This window comes from Phoca vitulina, unplaced genomic scaffold, assembly GCF_004348235.1.
Source record: "Phoca vitulina isolate PV1807 unplaced genomic scaffold, GSC_HSeal_1.0 scaffold11, whole genome shotgun sequence".
Lineage (NCBI taxonomy): Eukaryota > Metazoa > Chordata > Mammalia > Carnivora > Phocidae > Phoca > Phoca vitulina.
This window is the reverse complement of record NW_022589714.1, coordinates 17,435,769-17,458,009: the sequence shown is the minus strand read 5'-3', so window position 1 is coordinate 17,458,009 and position 22,241 is coordinate 17,435,769. Positions and strand designations below refer to the sequence as shown.

Here is a 22,241-nt window from a genome sequence, read left to right as displayed (position 1 = left end):
TTGCATGAGGTATTAAGATGTCTGGGAAGAATTGGTGTCAGTGATCACATGGACTAATCTGTTTGGTATATTCTATAGATGTTTAACCACCAAATTCCTTCAGAGGTTCAAACATAACCCATTATTTCTGTATGTGTTAAACTGACATGCTATAGAAGATTTCCTCCTATATTCCATAGTTTTCCCCCTTTTTTTTCCTCTTATATCACCTCATATTAATCCCATTTAGGTAGAAGTGTTTTTTAAATTAAATGAGGTTTATTTTGAACATAATAATTGGCACTGCTTGAGCATTAAGACTATGTGCTCTGGTTATGAAAGAAGGAGAAAGACATGTTTCTCACATAGAAAAATTGGTTAAAAGATATATTTTAGATTCAGGAGAATACCTCTACTATTACTAATTAATTCTGGAATGTAGACAGCTGGGAATGTAAGGAAACTACCCCTTCCCACCACCCAAACTGGGTACAACTCCATAATATTGTGTCCCTTATTAGGTCATTTTGTTCTATTTCTTACTGGTACTGGTGATAAAGAAGGGGTGTGATTTTTTAAAAATTTATTGGTGGCTATCTTTTCTTCCCCATATGTTTGTGTTTATTATTTGAGGATATACTGGGAGTGGTGACTTTTTCTAAGCCAATTTTAGGACTTTTAAGATATAAATTAAGTTGAATTGACCAAAAACTAAATTCCGATGATTGTATTTGTCAAACTAAATGTCAAAGCACAAAAAATTGTATCTTCTTTTCTTGCAATAGCTAAAAACAAAAACTAAAACTAAACCCTGCCTTCCAGAAAACAGAATTCCCTACATAGAATATTTCCCAGTTTTTTTCTTTCTGACAGTTAGATGACACTGAATATCACCATTTATTCTTATATATGTTTTCTAACAAGAAAAACTCAGAATCTCTTCTCCATGCACATAGATTCAAAAGACCTCAATAAAGGACAAAGCCATGAGTATTTGTTCTTGACACACAAATGCCTTGGACGTCTGCCCTCTTTCTGGCTAAGGGGCTCTCTTGAAACACAAAGCCCTTTTGCTTTCCTTTTGCCACTGCAGCCACAGCCATGAGCATGCTCAGATTTCAGAAAAGGCTTGCCTCCAGTGTCCTCCACTATGGCAAAACAAAAGTCTGGTTGAACCCCAATGAGAGCAATGAAATCGCCAATGCCAACTCCTGTCTCCTGTCAGCAGATCTGGAAACTGAACAAAGAACAAAGATGGACTGATATCTGGAAGCTTATAACTGTCCATTCCCAGGCTTGGTGCCAGAAAAATGCTTTGGCCCACCAGAGGGCAGGCATATGGGCATTGGTAAGAGAAAGGGTAGTGCCAGGTCTTGAATGCCTGAGAAGGTAACCTGGATGAAAAGGATGAGAATTTTGCACCAGCTGCTCAGAAGATACCAAGAATCTAAGAAGATTGACTGCTGTGTATCACAGCCTGTTCTTGAAAGTAAAGGGTAATGTATTCAAAAGCAAGCAGATTCTCCTGGAACATATCCATAAGCTGAAGGTAGACAAGGCTCAGAAGAAGCTTCTGGCTCACCAAGCTGAGGCCTGCAGATCTAAGACCAAGGAAGAATGCAAGTGCTATGAAGAACAGCTTCAGGGCAAGGAGGAGGAAACTATCAAGATTCTGTCCAAGGGGGAAGAGGCCAAGAAATAAAACTCCCTTTCTTTTGTCTGTATATAGTGACCTCAGCAATTACACGGATCAGTTACTTAATAAAACAGACCTTTATCTGGAAAAAAAAAGAGATACAAAGCCCTTTAATTCTTATGATTTCAGATGGAAAGTCTCTATCAGGATGTTCTCTAACATCTGCAAATATCTTTTTCCACAGGAAGATGTTGACAGACAACAGCAAAAGCAGTTAGTGAGAGATTGGAGGGCACCTGGCAGGGAGCAGCTACTTGTGTTTCAGAACCTGGAAGGCTTCTTGGTCTTGTCATGTTCACAGCTTAGTTGATGAGTGGATCTCCAGGAAGATGAGAAAGGGATGGGTCAGAAAATGGAGGTTCTTCAGCTTGACTAAAGGATGCTGGTTATATTTTCTAGTACTATACTCTTGGACCCTTGCCTTCCCCTTTTCTTTGGCCCTATCTTTTTCCTTTTCTATCCTGGCCATAATCCTTCCACATAATCCTTCCCCTTCCACTGCACACTAGAAAACTCTAAGCATTCATTCATTCAACAAATATTAATTGGGCTTAATTATGTTCTCTATACTATGTTAGATCATGGATATAAAATAATGGGTAAACAAAATGCTAGTTCACATGGAGCTTCTGGTCTAGCAGTTAAATTAGATTCTGAACTAATAGTTATGTGTTTCACAAAGTGGAAGAGTTTTTCACCAGAATTCCAGAAGGCCATTCCCTATAAGGGAGGATCCTCAGTAAAGTAGACTAGATTCCACAGCTAGGGCAGAGTATAGGAGGTAGGGTCCCAAGCAGAGTGGCAAAGTAGAGGGGGCAGAGCTAAAAAGGAAGCACATAAACAGTAAAGGGACTGGGAGAAAGGAAAAATTTTGTAGCTGCTTAAATTGAGAAGTTTTAAAGAGATAGACAAGTATCTAAAGTGTTTTTTTGGAAAGCTCTCTGCATGACACACTATATAAATCCCCTGGGCTTTTAAGGTAAAGCAAATAAAAGTAGTTGTTTTTAAAACTATTCTTCCAGGTTTCTATATTGCGATTTTCATTTGTGTTTCTGGGTGACAACATAAGATGAGTGCAATGACTAAGAAAAATACAAATGCTAGACTAGCCCACAAAAGGTAGGGTTGGGGGGCCTATCCCCCCATCAACTCATCATCATCTTCTCTACCTTCATCTCTGGTACGTAAATGTGTAGAACTTTGTTATACAATTGAAGTAAATTGTTATCAGCTTAATATAGACTGTTTAAACTATAAGATGTATTATGAAAGTCTCATGGTAATCACAAAGCAAAATCTATAATAAATACAAAAAATAAAGACAAAGAATCAAGGCTAACACTACAAAAATAATCAATTCATAAAGAAAGACAGTAAGGGGGGAGAAAGAAACAAAAGAACTATAAAACAATCAAATGGCAATAGTAAGTCTTTATCTATCAATAATTACTCTAAATGTAAATGGCTTACCTTCTCCAACTAAAAGACAGAAGTGGCCGAATGGATTTAAAAACTCAACTATATTCTGCCTGCAAGAGACTTACTTAAGCTTTAGGGACACTTATAGGCTGAAAATGAAGGGATAAGGAAAGGTATTCCATGCAAATGGAAACCAAAAGAGAGAAGGAGTAGCTATACTTATATCAGACAAATGGACTTTAAGTCAAAAGCTCTAAAAAGAGACAAAGAAGGTCATTATATAATGATAAAGGGGTCAATTCGTCAAGAGGATATAACAATTTAAATATGTATGTACCCAATATTGGAGCACCTAAGCATATTCAACAATTACTAACAAATCTGAAGGCAGAAATAGACAGTAGTGCAATGATAGTAGGGGACATCAATACCCTACTTTCAACAATGGATAGATTATCCAGACAGAAAATCAATAAGGAAACAATGGACTTGAACTACACTTTAGACCAAATGCACCTAACAGACATATACAGAATATTCCATCCAACAAGCCCCAGAATACATATTCTTCTCAAGTGTACATGAACCCTTCTCCAGATTAGATATGGTAGGCCACAGAACAAGTCTTAAGAAATTCTCTCCACCTCTACTCAGCATAGTACTGGAAGGCCTAGCCAGAGCAATTAGGCAAGAAAAAAAAAAAAAAGAAAGGCATCCAAATTGGAAAGGAAGAAGTAACCATCTGTTTGCAGATGACATGATCTCATATATGGAAAACCCTAAAGGCTTCACTGCTACAACTAATAAATAAATTCAGTAAAGTTGCAGGATACAAAATCAACATACACAAATCTGTTGTGTTTCTATACACTAACAACAAACTATCTGAAAGAGAAATTAAAAAAGCAATTCCATCTATAGTAGCATCAAAAACAATAAAATATTTATCAATACATTTAATCAAGGGTGTTAAAGACCTGAAAACTATCAGACATTGATGAAATAAATTGAAGAAGACACAAGTAAATAGAAAGAAATCTCATGTTCTTAGATTGGAAGAAATAATATTGTTAAAGTAGCCATACTACCCAAGGTGATATATAATGCAACCCCTACCAAAATTTCAATAATATTTTCCCCAGAAATAGAAAAAACTATCCTAAAATTTATATGTAACCACAAAAGATCCTGAATAGCCAAAGCAATCTTGAGAAAGAACAAAACTAGTGGCATCACATTTCCTGATTTCAAACTATATTACAAAGCTACAGTAATAAAAAAACAGTATGGTCCTGGCATAAAAACAGGCACATAAACCAGTGGAACAGAATAGAGAGCCCAGAATAAACCCATGCATATACAGTCAATTAATCTTTGACAAGGGCACCAAGAATACACAGTGGGGAAAAGATGGCCTCTTTAGTAATACTAGATATCCACATGCAAAGGACTGAAACTGGACTTCTATCTTATACCACTAACAAAAATTAACTCAAAATGGGTTAAACATAAGACCTGAAACCATAAAACTCCTAGAAGAAAGCAGAGGTGGTAAGCTCCTTGACATTGGTCTTAGCAATGATTTTTTAAATCAGACACCAAAAGCACAAGCAACAAAGGCTAAAATAAGTGGGTCTACATCAAAGTAAAGAGCTTCTGTGCAGCAAAGGAAACAATCAATTAATTGAAAAGACAACCTATAGAATGGGAGAAAATACTTACAAACCATATATCTGATAAAAGGTTCATGTCCAAAATGTATAAACAACTCATAAATCTCAATAGCAAAAAAGCAAATAATACAATTACAAAATAAGCAAAGGACCTGAATGGACATTTTTCCAAAGAAGACATAAAAGTGGCCAATGGGTACATGTAAAACATGCTCAACATCACTAATCATCAAGGAATTTCAAATAAAAGCCACACTGAGATATCAGCTCACACCTGTTAGGATAGCTATTATCAAAAGACAAGAGATAACAAAAGCTGGTTAGGATGTAATGAAAAGGGAACCATTGTGCATTGTTGGTGGAAATGTAAATTGGTGCAGCCACAATGGAAACCACTATGGAGTTTCCTCGAAAAACTAAAAAGACAGCTACCATATGATTCCCATTCTTGGGTGTATTTCTAAAGAAAATAAAATCAGGGCGCCTGGGTGGCTCAGTCGTTAGGCGTCTGCCTTGGGCTCAGGTCATGATCCCAGAGTCCTGGGATCGAGTCCCACATTGGGCTCCTTGCTCTGCGGGAAGCCTGCTTCTCCCTCTCCCACTCCCCCTGCTTGTGTTCCCTCTCTGGCTGTGTCTCTCTCTGTCAAATAAATAAATAAAATCTTTAAAAAAAAAAAGAAAATCAGTATCTCAAAAAGATATCTGCACTCCCATGATTCATTGCAGCATTATTCACAAGAGCCAACATATGGAAATGACCTAAATGTCCTTTGACAGATGAATGGATAAAGAAGGTGTGTACACACACACACACACACACACACACACACACACACAGAGGAATATTATTCAGCTATAAAATAGAAGAAGTTCTGCCATTTGAGACAACATGGATGAATCTCGATGGCATTATGCTAAGTGAAATAAGCAGATGAAGACAAATACTGTATGGTATCACCTACATGTAGCATCTTAAAAAAAAAAAAAGCTGTTTTCATAGGAATAGAAAATAGAATGGTCGTTGCCAGGGGCAGGGGTGAGGGGAAAATGAGGAGATATAGGTCAACGGGTATTTCTAACTTTCAATTAGAAAAATAAATTCTGAGAATCTAATGTACAGCATGTGACTATAGTTAATAATATGGTATCATATACTTGGAAGTTGTTGAGTGTAGATCTTAAGTGTTCTTATGAGACACACACACACACACACAGAGTTAACTAAAAAAGTGGGGTGATGGATGTGTCAATCATCTTGATCTTGGTAATCATTTCTCAACATATATGTATATCAAATCATCACATTGTATGCTTTAAATATATGCAATTCTATTTGTCAATTATTCCTCAATTACGTTAGAATAAAAGAAAATAAAATATATACAAAAATGTTAAAGCAGCTCAGGTTATTTGATGCAACATGTTTGTGGTAGGATAGCCTTACCTAATCAGAGAGGCAAACATATATTTGTTTAAAGATTTTCATTATATTATATCATTAATAATAGTGAGAAATAAGTGGGGCACCTGGGTGGCTCAGTCAGTTAAGCGTCTGCCTTGGGCTCAGGTCATGATCTTGGGGTCCTGGAATTGAGCTTCGCATTGGGCTCCCTGCTCGGTGGGGAGTCTGCTTCTCCCTCTCCCTCTGCCTCTGCCCACCACTTGTGCTTGCTCGTTCTCGCAAATAAATCATAAAATCTTTAAAAAATAGTGAGAAATAAGAAACTCTAAAGCCCCAAACATAGGATATTAGTTTAATAAGTTATGAAATACATACATTATTATTTACTAATTATGCATAAAAATAATGTTCTGAAAAATATTTAGGAAATAGAAATGTTTACTATAAAGGTTTAAAAAATGTTTAGAGCAATACACAGAATTTTATGTGCTATGTATTATTCTAATCTTCTGTTTATAAAAATTATTGATCCTCAAAAATGGTTTTAAAAAAGTAACAGGAAATATGAAAAAAAATTTAGTATCTGGAGTGAGTGGAATTAGGACTGTTATTTCTTTACATTTTATTTACACTCAGAAAAATCTGGTTTACCTTAATACAGCATATCAGGAGCTATTAAATTACAGGTGTTTCCTATTGTCAATGTCATTACGTCACAGTTATCTTTCTTCTACTGCTTTTTTTTTCTTCTTTTTTTTCAATATCCTCATATTCCCTATTTATTTGGTGGTCTTACTCTTGGTATTTTAAAAAGTATGTAACTCCTTCCTTCAGTCGTGGTTTTTTTTTCATAATACATAAATTACCATTTTTTCCTCTTCTTTCTTAGATATCTTGACTTTGTTGCCTTTATTTTAAGCTTTTCAGTTATTCACTTTGGAGCATGTGTCTTTCTGCTTTTTAGTTTTTTTCAGTGGGGGTGTGTGGAAAAGTTCTCACTTCATAGAGTAACTCAGAAATCTAAGAATACAGAATATAAGCCTGGGCTATTTATTGTATACTTTATGTTAACAAGTAATTCTTTTAAGTTTTATAACTAGAAGACATTTTGAATTCAACCCATTTATTCTTGCCTTTGTGTCTTGCATTCAAAAGTGAATAAACTGAAGTTTGGAGGGACTAAGTAATTGGCCTGGAGTCTGAGATTTTGTTAACTGCTGAGATGTTTAGGACTCCAGTGTTCTTTTTCTATAAGATGCTCCTGTTCTTCCTTCCTCTGCAACTTCCTACCCCGTAAAATGGTGTTAACTTTTAGTTCCCCAATAGAAAACGTGTTATCATGCCATGACATCTTTTTGCAGATGAGAGGATTGTCATTTAATATATCTCACAAATGATGATAGAAAAGGCAAAATCTGAAAATTTACATATGTAATATCAGAACCAAATGCTAGAAATTCGTAGGTTATATTTAGCATCATCAACAGCTGTATTGATTCTGATTATTTTAATACCAAACAAATTATGTAAGGGTTTCTACTGTGACTGTGTCAACTTGAATATGACAAAAACTGAACTCCTCATTTTCCTACCCACTTCCCAAAGCTGCACCATTCTTTGATTATCTTGTCTTTTTTGTTTTATTCTACTCTCAATTGCTTTCTTACCACACTGGTTCCTCTTCACAACCTTTGGAGGGATATTTTTAACAATTAATAAATAAACCAAACCAAAACCCCAAACCAAACAAAATTCCAATATGTTCTCTCCCATATGGCCAAGGGGATTTTCCCCAGTACAGTCTGGCCATGTGTCAGATTTCCCTTCCATGCACCTCATTTCACTTCTCAGGGCTTAGAACGCATGTGAAACTCTCACAGGCTTGGTCTCTCTGGCCTCTCTCTCCCCAGTTCTCCTCCTTTGTCAATTCTACACCCTTCTGTGATAGCCTAACTTCTTAAAAGAAAAAGTTCCACCTTCTAACTAACCTCAATTCCCACTCCTTCCTTCCTCTTTCCCCTCTTCCTTTCATCTTTAGCATTCCACAGAGCCTGCTCTCAGAAAGGTTGCTATCGATCCCAAAGAATGAGTCGTAGCAAATCTGGTGATGTGTGCTCTATTCTCACCATTCACTGTAGCGTTTGATGACACTGTCCAACTTTCCTCCTAAAATTTTCCTTTTCCATTGATTTTCAAAGAATGAATTACTTTTTGTGATTTCTCCTCCTATCTCTGAGTTTACTCTTTTTATGTCTTCTTTCTGGGTCATCTTTCTTTTTCTACCCCATAAATATAGATTTTTTTCCCTCAGAGTTCTCTCCCATGTACAGTTGACCCTTGAACTAAGTGGGAGTTAGGGACACTAACCCCTGTGTGGTCAAAAATCCACATATAACTTTTGACTCCCCAAAAACTTAACTACTAAGAGCCTACTCTTGACTAGAAGCCTTACTGGTAACATTAATAGTCAATTAACACATATTTTGCATGCTATATAAATATTAATATACTGTATTCTTACAATAAAGTAAGGTAGAGAAAATAAAATGTTATTAAGAAAATCATAAGGAAGATAAAATACATTTACAATACTGTTTTGAAAGAAATCCACGAATAAGTGAACCTGTGTAATTCAAACCCATGTTGTTCAAGGGTCAACTGTATTTCACTATCTACACACATACCTGGATCTTTATTGCCTTTTTGTACATCCAAAGGCCTTTTCTCTAAAGGGATTGCACTTGGTCAAATCAACTCTGCCTTGTGATAATTAGTTCTAGGTACAACTTATTCCCTTCATTTCACTCCAAGACTCTTTGCAGAAGGAGCTGAGCATTAATAACATTTATATCATCTTTCACAACTATCAGTGTGCATATATATGCTAGATGCTTAGTATTGTTCAAATTGAATTAATGGGTCCTGAGAAAGGCAAGGTTATGGACTACTGAGTACCATCCTCTTTTGTGACCATAGACCAGGCCAGGGGTTTCAAGTTTTTACATTCTCTTGAGACAGATTCTGGAATGGGTAACAAATATGGACAAATTAACAAAACTTAATCATAGATCTTGACAAAATAAATCAAAATCATGTATCCAAAGATAAATCACATGTACAGCCTATAGTCAGCAGTCAAATTTCATTAGGATTTTACTTGAAAAAACTGCATATCATTTTTCTATTATACAGAATAGATCTCCATTATCACTTGATCAATCAACCAGCCAAACCACAAGGTTATTTGTGTGTGTGTGTTTCTTTTGCTTTTACTATTATTTTAGCTCTCTGACTCAGTGCTGCTCATTAATCAAGGGCTAGGAGATATAAAAGAATACTATTATATCCTAGCTACTATACCTATATCCCAGGCATGGGCAGAGCAATTCCATTTAATCTTTTAATGCAGCATGCAGATATTGTAATTTCCACTTTACAAATGAATAAAATGAGGCTTAAAAGGTTGGAATAACTTGCCCAAGGTGAAACAGCTAGAAAAGGCAAAGCTTGAACACAATTGGAAGCTACCTGACTGCAATGCCCATGATAGAGTGTGCTGTCTAAGGTAGGAGTCAGAAACCCAGGGGCTGAATCCTTCTTCGCAGAAGTGTTCTGTTTGGTTGTCAGAGTGTTTACATGTTTCCACTTAATTTGGATACCTTCGGGGTGGGGGATCCTCCAGGCCCAGGACACCCTCACTGCTATCAACTACTGATTCACACATTCGTGTTACTTGCCTGACACCTTTAATCATTTGGACTCTTCACATCGATGATGAAGCATCCTCCCTGCCCTTACTGAATTTATTTTAGTGTAGGGAAGGGAAGGATCAGAATAGAAACCAAGAAAAGATATGCGATATTACAATTGTAGAAGATGTTAGGAACTGTTTTAAGTTTCCCTGTAAGTGCAAGAAATGTACAATTCAGCTGTAGCTCACATTTATCAAGCACATGCTGCAAATCACTGTTTTTCAATCATCATTTGATTTATGCTTCCCAATAACTCTCTGATGTGGGGTTTTATAATCCCCAATTTACCGATGAGGCACCTGAGATTCGGAGAAATTGGGTCATTTCCCAAGGCCACACAGCAGGTAACCGACAGAGGCAGGGCTCCAAAACAGGCCACTGAACTCCAAATCCAAAATGCTTAACCACTCTTCCATACTGCTTCTGATTTAACTCATTATGGTGAAAAATAAGCCTGTGAGGACTTCTAATAGGATTTTTAATAATAGCATTTTCTCGAAGCATAATTTACATACAAAAAGATGCCATCTATCAAAAGTATGAATCACAGTGAATTTTCACAAATGACCGTACACAGTTAATCAGGACCCAGATCAAGGAACCCCTGAATTCCCCACTTACCCCCACTCTCAAGGCTAAACACTATCTTAATGTTTAATAGCATAAATAAGTTGTACCTATTTTTCTGATAAACGGACTCATACAATATGCCTTCTTTTATGTTTGACTTCTCTCATTTATTATGTTAGTGAAATTCATCCATATTGTTGTGTGTACTTGTAGCTCATTTCTTTTCATTGTGGCATAGTTTAATGGAATTTTATTACACACTTTGTTTTTGTGTTAAAGATACTGTCGATTTTTTTCTCTCCTGACACAGAAAAAAAAATGATATCCAACTAGAGATTCCCAAAATACTATCATTTAAATAGAGGCACGAAAGTATTAAAAGGTGAAAGCAGATCATGACAAGATAGTACCCATATGTGTTTGTAAATTTATAGCAGTTTTGATGGGGAATGCCATGTTTTATTTTGGAAGACTGTAAGTTAACACTTAATTTTCATAACCTGCCATGCATACTTGTTTAAGAAGAATTGTTTATTCATGTATTTTTTGAAAGAGGCTTTGTATTCTGAATGAGTCATATATAATAGAATGGAAAATACCCAAAACAAAATTAATTATAAATATTTAAATAGTACAGTAAATCTCAAATCCATGTTTTAAAATAAATTCTTTAAAAATAGGAATGGTAAAGATAGAAAAGGAATGAGTGATACATTTTTGTTTAAATTTCTCAAATTTTATAATCATTTAAATTATTTTACATTTTTCTAATTCAAAATTTCCTTAAATAGTCCTTAAACTACCCAAAAATGTATCTAGAGGAAATGAAAGTCTTATATTTCATCAACAATGAAACTTTTTCTTTCATTAATATGCTCTGTCGTCTAGATCTGTCTGTGACTCTAGACCTCCACTCCTCCACAAGAAGGTCTAAGTTTAAACAAAAACAATAGAAATAGATCTCCTGGTTGTAGACTTTTTTTTTTTTTTTTTTTTAGCAACAACTCAGTAAGGCACAGAAAATGCACAGGACACAAGAATTCCCATTTTAAAGTAGTGTCTCCATCAATTACCCTATTTTAATGTCTGGTGCATGTCCATGATCCAACATGAACCTCTCTCCTAGTTCAGATCCACAGCTGTTGCCTTAGTTGCTGGTTTCCAGAGAGCATGTAGGCCAGGCTTGCTCTTACCCTGCCTGTTCTGGGTTAGATCCTCTGCCATGGCTCCAGCGTCCTCTGCTTAACCCGGGTACTTTCAACATGATGTTGGACTTCCCAGCTCTATCAGCCCTCTTCTTGTCCACAGCCCAAAGGCAGCTGATCGGTTGACAGGCTGGGAATTTGGTTTCCTTCAGAGATGACACAGGAAGTTTATTCTACTTTCTTGTCACACTGGAGCAATCATTCTCAACCCTGGCTTGTGATTATAATCACATAAGGTGTTTTTTAAACATTCTGAAGCCCAATCCCAGATATTCTGAGTTAATTGATATGGGGTATAGCCTGGATATCGGGATTTTTTAAATGTTAGCAGATGTCAAAGACAAACAAGTAAGGTCTGATTGAAGAGTTCAGTGTGAACAGAACTCAACTTGGATTTGTATAGAGGTGATTGCACATTTTAAAGAAAGAGTGAATGAATAGTGAGGGGGTGAATGGGGTCTTAGTAAACTCAAGGAAGCAAAAATTACATAAAGTGGGAGGCAGGGGTTGGTCCACATGAAATCTATCTGGCTTTGTTAACTGGCTCTTACAGAAGTTAGATTCCTACCTTCTCACATAGGCCTGGAGACAGGGGCCCTATCTTTAGGTGTTGGCTGTAACAAACAGTTGATTAGCTTGGCAGCCTTGAGTTTTCTCAGATAGGCACTTTATTTATTTTTGTTAATCTTTTTTTTTTATTATTATGTTCAATTAGCCAACATATAGTACATCATTAGTTTTTGGTGTAGTGTTCAACGATCCATTAGTTGCATATAACACCCAGTGCTCATCACAACATGTGCCCTCCTTAATACCCATCACCTGGTTACCCCATCCCCCAACCCCCTCCCTTCTGTAACCCTCAGTTTGTTTCCCGGAGTCCAGAGTCTCTCATGGTTTGTCTTCTTCTCTGAGTTCTTCCCATTCAGTTTTTTCTCCCTTCCCCTGTGGTCCTCTGTGCTATTCTTTATGTTCCACATATGAGTGAAACCAGATGATAATTGTCTTTCTCTGCTTGACTTATTTCACTTAGCATAATCCCCTCCAGTTCCATCCATGTTGATGCAAATGGTGGGTATTCATCCTTTCTGATGGCTGGGTAATATTCCATTTTATATATGAACCACATCTTCTTTATCCATTCATCTGTTGAAGGGCATCTTGGCTCCTTCCACAGTTTGGCTATTGTGGACATTGCTGCTAGGAACATTGGGATGCAGGTGCCCTTTCTTTTCACTACATCTGTATCTTTGGAGTAAATATCCAGTAGCGCAATTGCTGGGTTGTAGGGTAGCTCTATTTTGAACATCTTGAGGAACCTCCATACTATTTTCCAGAGTGGCTGTACCATCAGACAGGCGCTTTAAAGGGAGCTTGGGTCATCCTAGGGGCGGCCTTAAGCTGTTAGAAACATGTTAGTGGTTTAGTTCAAGTTTTTATAGGTCAAGGTTGAGGTTATTAGAGAAGAGGGCTCAAAGGAACCTGGCTAGAGTTTGGTTGAGAGAATCTTTCTCACAGCCAAGTTTGAGAAACACTGATATAGAATTGTCACACTTGCCCCTCCCTGTGCCCTGAAGTCCAGGCTATTCTAAATATGGAATGGGTTGAACCTGCCATGACAAAGCCTTTGGGGAAGTATTAAACTATTTTTTTGTTTGTTTTCTTTTTCCTCTTCTTGTCTATAAATTTTTTTTGCCCAACTATGATTAAGAATACACTTGTCTTGTCACCTAAATTTCTAATCTTGTTACCTCCTGTTTGGACTTCCCTCCCACTGCCTTGTTCCACTGTAGGATCGCACTTCGTTCTTCACACTTTGACCCTTCCAGGGAGCACCCATTTCCTGCTCTCACTGTAGACCAAACCCTGATTCCATACTTGTGGCTCTTCTGTGAGCACTGGCCTCCAGCCACTGAACTTTCTAAGCTATGGCATAATGAGGTGGGGAAGTTTTACGGTCCACTGTAGAACCATGAATGTGGAGCTTCTTACTAGGGCTTCTCTGGACTGTTGTGATTACCTGCTGGTCACCTTTCCTTCTAAGGTAGCACCTTACATTGACAGTTCTTAACAATATTAATTTATTAATTCATTAATAAATGTTCATCGAATGTCTTGTGAGTATATGCTTGGTTTTATAAAATAATCAAAAGTTGATAGTTATTACCTTTTCACCTAGAAGCAAAGAAGTCCATCATGAATAAACATCTTTTCTGAGTCAGTTAGCCTATTTCCAATTAAAAAAATACAACAGAAGTGGTCATCAATATCCTTGATACTATCAAAACATATTGTAGAATCTGGACTGCTTAGGCAGGGTAGAGGTTAATAGTATTACAAAAGGAACATAACCTTTTTTTGTTTTGAGTATAGATCACATGGCAGATGTTTCTGCTCTTAAAAATATAGTCAAGTGTGATATGCCAGCACATAAAAAAATAGTACACAGAATATATGACACATGCACATATTTATGAGAGAGGGAGATAGCAGGTAATGTAGAAACACAGAATCTCACAGAAAGTAACTCAAGTGAGGAGTGAGGTATTTAGAAAAGTCTTACTTAGGGGCGCCTTGGTGGCTCAGTCAGTTAAGCATCTGCCTTTGGCTCAGGTCATGATCCTGGGGTCCTGGGATCGAGCCCCCTGTGTTGGGCTTCCTGCTCAGTGGGGAGTCTGCTTCTCCTCCCTCTTCCCCTTACCCCTCTCGTGCTCTCTCTCTATCAAATAAATCAATAAAATCTTAAAAAAAAATAAAAGTCTTATTGAGGAGGCACCATTTAAATTGTGCCTTGAAGAGTGAAGAGAATTTTAGCAGGTGTGAAAGTGTGACATGGACATTCCAGACTTGGAACACCAAGTTTAGGGGCATAGTACAGCAGAAAGGCTGATAGGAGAATTTCAGTGTGCTAAAATATTAACATGAGTGGTTTGAGAGAAATATGTACTCAGTGCATAATACAGAGTAGGTGTCGCATAAAAGGCTGTCAAATGAATTGAATGGACTGGTAGGAAAGATTCCTTAAGGAATTCACTAGGTGGCGCTCTTTCTTCTTTGGCAGTATCTTTATAGTAAGTGGTAGAATATTTGGAATTATTGCTGAATTTTTGTGTTTCCTCCAGATATGTTGTGTAAATAGATATAAGCTAAGGCAGAGTAGCCTTTTTGTCTCTGTGGATGGTTCGGGGAATTCTAGGTATGAGGATTTTCAAGTAACATGGTAAACACTAACATAATAATTGAGATTCTTCATGTGTGTGTATTATAGTCTGGAATTCTTTTTGCCTAGATAAATTTTTGTCTCTATTCATGAAACTTCCATTTCAATTCTTTGTTTAAGGCTTTCTACTCCTGGGGAATGATTGTAAAAAATTTTTGTGTATCTTGCATTTGTTTGAAACTCATCTACTGAATCTGCTAGAATTAAGATTTATATCACCTTCCATTTTGGAAATGGGAATATTAAAATCTAAGTTAGTATAATCTCAAAACCATACAGTAAAAAATATAATAGAAAAGTATTTTTAAGATATTTGGCTAATAACTTTTAGTCACACTCAACTTGATGTGTCCTGGAAGTAGCTGAAATATATAAAATCCATGAATAAAATTATAGATATACTGGGTCACATATTAATTTTGAAATAAACAACTTCTCATATCAATTCATCAGGCATTATTTTTGCCATTGATTTTGACATCTTTGGGGAAAGATTGGCAGGTATTTTAATAGCACATGCAGTGAGGTGACAACTTAAATCAAAATTCTCTGGAATAATTACACTTCTAATTATCCCTATTAGTACTATGGAGCACATTTTGTTGTTGCTTCTTAACGAAACAAGAAACATTATCCTTATGTGCCCTTTTCAGGTTCGTCACCTACTTAAATTTTAAATTTTTATCCAGGAAAAATATTTTTTAAATTAGTTATAATAGAAATTCACATTTCAGCAAGATTGTGTTTTTATGGAATTCTGATAAGAAAGTAGCAACAAAACTTCAGAGGATTCACAGATGAATTCTCCAATATTCTCTTCATTGAGGACTAAAAAACACTTGAGGCCAGGGGGACAAAGATAAAAAAAATAAGCAAGTACCAAACTTAAAGAACAAGTCTATGAGTAGTGTTTCTATACATTAGATCCAGGATTATGCATATGATTATGGTAAATTCATTACATGTAGTTGAATGTAGTAAGCATTGGTGAAAGGAGAAGAAACTAACAAAATAAAGTATACAAGTTTCCCCTTATCTTTATTGTTTACACCTAGAGCAAATGTTAAAGATTGATTGCTAACTTGTCTGGAAATACCCTTGAGATGGTGTACTGACAACTATTCTGAAAAGTAGCTTTTTTTTTCATATTTCAGATAATACAGCTGACTTCCTCACTTCTGACATGTAGCCTCTCACCGCATGTCCCTCAAGATCACTGATAGATGCATGCTAAGCTATGCCTTGGACATCTCTTTTTGAGGCTTGGAATGCTGTCCCTGATTTCCTAGTGAATTCTTCTTCGAGGCTCAGATTAAATATTGACTTCTTCTAAAATGTTCTGAAACTCAGCTCTAACCTCCCCTTGCTGCTCCCATTCCACCAAAGCATATCACTTGCGATAGAGGCAAACGCTAAAGCTCACCAACTTCAAGCTTCTTTCCTTCTTTCTAGGGGCACACGAAAATGTTTCCTAGCTTCTTACAGTTTAGGGGGACCATTTTGATTTGCTGGCCAATTGTATATGGATGGAAGGGTAAACGCTACTTGCATTGTTTGCTTCATAAAAAAGTTCTCACCCGCAATATTTCACTCTTACCCTTCTGTCCTTGGAGACCATTTATTGAAGCTGGTGGTGCCACAACGTGGGAGAAGCCTGCATCCATGTGCCACTGGCCTCATTTGAGACAGAAACCTCATGTTCTCCCCCAAACCTTTCATCCAATCAAGCTTCAGTACTATTCATTCCATCTCCTAAATCTCTCTCTGTACAGTGATTTTCACCCATCTTGACAGCTACCACCCTGTGTACACTATCAGCCTCTCTCCCTAGACCTCTACATGGTGCCCCAGCATTCAAGGTAGTCTTGGTCCATCCTGAATCAGGATGATGAAATTCCAAAAATGCAAATCTGATCTATTTAAAACTCTTCAGTGATTTCCCTCTGCCCTAAGGGGAAAGCACAATACTTTGCTGGCTTTATCAGGCCTCCCATGGCTTATGCCTGCATACCTCTCCAGTGTATCCCTCTTCCTGTTCTCATTGTAGGCCAAGATAATAAAGTTTTCTTAGCTCTTGCTATGTGCCAACTCTGTTTAGCCTCTAGGCCTCCACACATGCCAATTCCTTTGCCTCAGATCTGGCAAACTCTTCGTCATTCTTCAGATAAAAGCTTAAAGATCATTTCTTCAGGGATGCCTTGCTTGGTCTCCTAGACTATGTCTCTCCCCAACGTGTTCCTTGTGTTAAGTTTATGTCTTTAGTAGTTATACTCTCCACTATTAATTCCAGAGCTTTGCATAGTGCCTAGCACAACGGATAAAAATAAAGGTTACCTAAGTGAATTACTTTACTAATCAGGCAGTCACAGAAACATTATTTTCATGTATCTTTTTTCCACTATATTTTGAAGTCTTAGAAATCATAGGCCAGGATTTCCATTGCTAGCATAGTGCCTGGTACAGAGTTGGTGTCTAAGAGCTTTGAATGAATGAATGAATCAATCAATCAATTAGCAAGAAGGGTGCCTATGCTTGGTCCTTCTACTAAGAGCTAGAATGTGACAGTTAAATGTGATCAGGGCCATGATGGTAGAAGCACAGAGAACCTTGATAGCTGTAATCTCTGTGTGGGCATGAATGCACGTCTTCTCTAGAGCTTTAAGCATCACCTATATAAAACAGGAACATAAACCACATATGTATGAGTATTCATGGGCTAGTTTTATTTCTGCTCCTTTGAATAAAGATATTGTTGGAGAAACCGGGAGTGATGAGAAAGCCTGAACTGGCTGGGTAAGAGTAAGAGCTTTTAGTGGAGAGCCGAGAATGAGGTATAGGGAGAGAAGGTTTAGGATAGATAGGAGATAAAAGACAAGTGCAGAAAGAATGTGGGTGGAAGAGGGAATTTTAAGAGGGTGTGGATTACAAATTCATGTTCACTGAGGAGCACAAATAACAGTTTAAATAAATATTTAATTATTCTGGTTGTTGGACCATTTCTTTAAACATAACTCCATACTGACATGGAGCTACATAGAACCAAGAGATTTATTTAGGAAAGAAAAAAAGTGCTTTTTATTGATACTATTGCATAGCTATCTCATTTGATCTGCAATGAAATCTCATGAGTAGTTTGGATAAATATTATTATAACCATTTTACACATAAACTGAGACTTCGAGGAGTCTGTTAGAGGCCTAACCAAATTCACAGCTAGTAGGTGAAAAGATGGAACACCAGCCAGGTCCTCCAACATTAGTCCCACACACCACATGCTCCCTAAAGTCCTTCCACCCAACCACTGAGAAAAAGCAGACAGAATATTTTATTCATTATTTTATAATTAGGCTTTTAAGAACAAATAATGGATAACACCAAAGAAATCATTAAGAAAATAATCTTATAAAGTTTTTACAGAACTATAATAGATAAAGAAATCTTGTCTTTATATACTTTCAATGTCAAGTTTATGTGCCTATTTGCCAACAGAGGAACCTGTATTTATGTTTCCCACGGTGGGCTACACCATTAACTAATTTTTTATTCATTCATTCATTCATTTATTAATTTATTCAACAAACATGTATAAGCACCTACTAATTCTAGCCAGGAGGCTGAAAGGTAAATAAGGCACAGTCCCTGTTCTCAAGGAGTTCACTCATAGTGGGCAAGAAGATGCATTAATAGAAAATGAAAACACAATGAAATTAAATGCACTGATAGAAAATAGACACAGTATTATGGGAGCACTAAAATAATAAATAAAATAATTTGGTCAGGAGGTAGGATTAAGAAAAGCTTTCTAGAACTTGACTTGAGCTGAGTCTTATAGTTTGAGGAAGAATTTCAGACAGTGGAGCCAACATAACTATGGACTGTAAATGTGTGTGTGTGTGTGTGTGTGTTGTGTGTGGTGTGTGTGTGTGTGTGTGTTATTTGACTGTAATCAAGTACATGTCTTACTGAAGCATTATTACTTGGTAAGGAGTGAAAACAAATATGACCGAAAATGAAGGATCAAAGTGTTCAGATTGTGTGGTACAGGTAAACAATGAGGAACTCATTCAAGAGAATGCCAAGATTCTATCTGCACTCAGATGGGTGACCCTGGATAATGGGTGAAAGATGGATTAAAGAGCAGGAGACCAGAGGTATTTTATTTCATCATCTTTAGACCAATTTATCCTAGGAAGCAAAGACCAATCAAATTCATATATTCATGAATGAAACAGTGGTAAAGAAAATGAATACCAATAGCAAACTACAGGAAGAGAACATAATTCAATTTTCTTATGTTATAAAACTATGAAGTTTTGTTTACATAAATAGTGTCTGAAGATTTTAAGACTTTAGATTCTTGACACATATTTCAAGTTCCCAGGGTAAGGGTGAGGAGGCCATCAAATGACGGAAAAAATTCAATATAAAATCTCAATGAAGAGAAATCAACTGCACAATATAGAAAAAGGATTTAAAAAAAGGTGTTTCTGAAAATAAACAGCAAAGAAGAATTCACCAGAAAGATGCTGAGAGCCCATGATATGAGGCAGTGAGTGATCAAGGTTGACAGATGGGGCACACTAAATTGACATAGCATCTGGATATTTGGACCACATGATCAAAGGCTATTATTTGACCAGATTTCTGTTCATGAGAGAGAGCCCTGGTATCCCCAAATGATGGAGGATTAAGAACCCAACCAATGCTTTAAAACCAGAGGAACGAAGCAGTTAATATTATGGACAAAGATCTATTTTTCTTGTATTTCTCATACATAAAATGATGAATATAGATATACCTTGGATTTAAAATCATGCAAGGAAATTGTACTACTATATTTGGGATGGCAAATTATCTTCTATTGATCAGTGTTTCCGGGACTCAGAGAAGTAAGGGAGAGAGATCAATCTCAAGCTTTAAGGGCTAAGACTGAATTTCTGCAGATGGTTTTAAGCATCTTTCTGAATGATAATAGTTACTCTATTATAAAAAGTGATATTCTTAAAAATAGTCCAAAAGAAAAAAAATTGGTGAACTATTTCTCCAGCTTGTACCCCAAGGATAACTTTAGCTCTGCATTGGCCGTCAGGCTCCCATAAAAGCTAGAATCTTAGGATATAGCGGTTTCCAGGGAGTTCTTCCTTAGCTTGTTCTATGGATAGAGTCAGAGGCCTCAAACAGGAACTTTTCTTTCAAGATGCTGCTGAAAGGAAAAAGCAGGTAGAAGATTTTTAAGGAGAAAGACATATTCATTCAAAACTGATGTTTTAAAAATTCTGCTATATCAAGCCATTCTGACTTTTAACTGTTCTTAAACTTTGTAGGAATCCAAATCACTTCAAGAGCTTTATGAATAAATATCCCTGTGCTCCCCCCAAAAACTACAGAGTCAGATATCAAGGGGTGTCTCAAAATTCATTTTGCTTTGTGAAGTGTACAGTGAGCAAACTCCTTTTCCATGGGTGAATTATGGTACAGTGCAATAAAGTGAGTTTTTAAAACTGATGGTTACTCTCTCCTACTTTCTCCCCACTAACACATACCTACTTCTTCAGTTTTGTTGTTGTAATCCAGGGAAAGGAGAGATCAGTATGAGTTGGTATAGTCAAAGCTTTTATTAATTATGACAGGCCTAGTTAGTTTAATTCAAGAATTGAGTTTTCCAAAGAGAAAAAAATAGTCATGGTTATATTTGGATCTTTGCAACAGTTATTATCAGAGGCCCACTCTTTGTAGAAATCTAGATCTGAAGTGGGAGGAGTGGTCTAAAGTCTGTAGCTCTGGACTGGAACTACAATAAAGCAGAAGAAAAACTTAAGAGATTTTTATAGTAAATACAATTTGAAATTATTGGCACAGACATTTGGGAGTTAGGAGAGAGAAATGCCCAAGAGTATTAAGTTGTTTTTCTTTTCTTTGGTTACCACTGCGCTCTGTGGTGGAGGGACCCTTAAGGAGCTCCTGAATACGGCTAACTTTTGGGGACCCCAGGAATTAATCCAGTTTTCTTTTTCTTTTTTTAAATATTTTATTTATTTATTTGACAGAGAGAGAGCGCACACAAGCAGGGGGAGCAGCAGGCAGGGGGAGAGGGAGAAGCAGGCTCCCCGCTGAGCAGGGAGCCCAACACAGGGCTCCATCCCAGGACCCTGGGATCATGACCTGAGCCTGAGCCGAAGGCAGACACTTAACCGACTGAGCCACCCAGGTGCCCCTTAACCCAGTTTTCTAATGAGAGTTGAGTTTCTCTATTTAGGAAAGCTCAAGGATTGTCTTATAATTTCTTTATTCTTTTGGATTTCGGATTCCACATTACACGAAAATTGATTCATATATTAGTTTCTTTCAAAATTTTTTCTTCATTTCTACTTAGCACAGAAAATGAGATGAGTTGAAGATTGTTATTGATTACATAGTTATTCTTTGCTAGGATTGATGTCTTTGGTATTTTAGAGCTCCTCCCCCAAATAATGAGTAAATAAATACAAGTCAAAAGTAAAACTTTCAAGAATTCACAGAATTGGGAATTCTGGACTGCCTTTATTTACTTTTAAGAGATATATACATTTGAACATAAAAATGAATTTTATACAAAATTTTGTTCTTCTCAGTATATGTTCTTTAACCAACATTGTATTTGCATGATATTTGTAAGATAGAGGAAATTGATTAACTGCTTAAAAAAAAGGAAATGATATACTTTCTAGAACACTCTGTCATGGCTTTTGGGTTGTAGAACATCAAGCTTGCTTTTACAATGGAAACTTCATTTCCTGTATAAAAAAAAAAAAAAACTAGACCACAGTACAATGACTCCAGGGATGGGCTTATAAAAAATAGAAGTGTCTCCTAAGTGACTTTTAGTGTTCTTGTAAGAAAACATATTATAAAGTAAGAAATAAAAACTTTTTATAATCACAAATGCATTTTTTAAAATTTCATATGTTTTACTAATAATTTATTCCAGTGTATGCAGGAGGTTAACAATCATGTATTTGTACTTCTTCATATACTTACACAGAGGGTAAATAAGGAAATTGGTTGGTTGAACAAATAGATAACATCCATCTACATTAAATATGTGGTACCTCTTTTAATCTCACTGAATGATTTCCACTTTCCTCATCCCTTAAATAAAGAATGAGATCATTTCACCTTAGTATATTTTGGAGTACTTTGGTTCACCCAGTTGCCTTCTCTGGTATCCATTTGTCACTCATTTGACTTCATATAATCAGTGACTGTCATGCACATATCTCCTTGGGGATTAAAGTTTGCAGTAGTTCAGGCCTCCTGATAATTCAGACACCAGGACAACAGCATTA

At 36.6% G+C, this 22,241-nt stretch overlaps 1 long non-coding RNA gene and 1 pseudogene across 3 annotated transcripts in view; both read left to right on the top strand.

Annotated features, from left to right (window-relative positions):
• LOC116635489 overlaps positions 1-22,241 on the top strand; it is a 361,321-nt gene that overhangs the window by 162,092 nt on the left and 176,988 nt on the right. The gene's annotated exons all lie outside the window — the stretch shown is intronic.
• Positions 870-1,848, top strand: LOC116635487 (annotated as a pseudogene).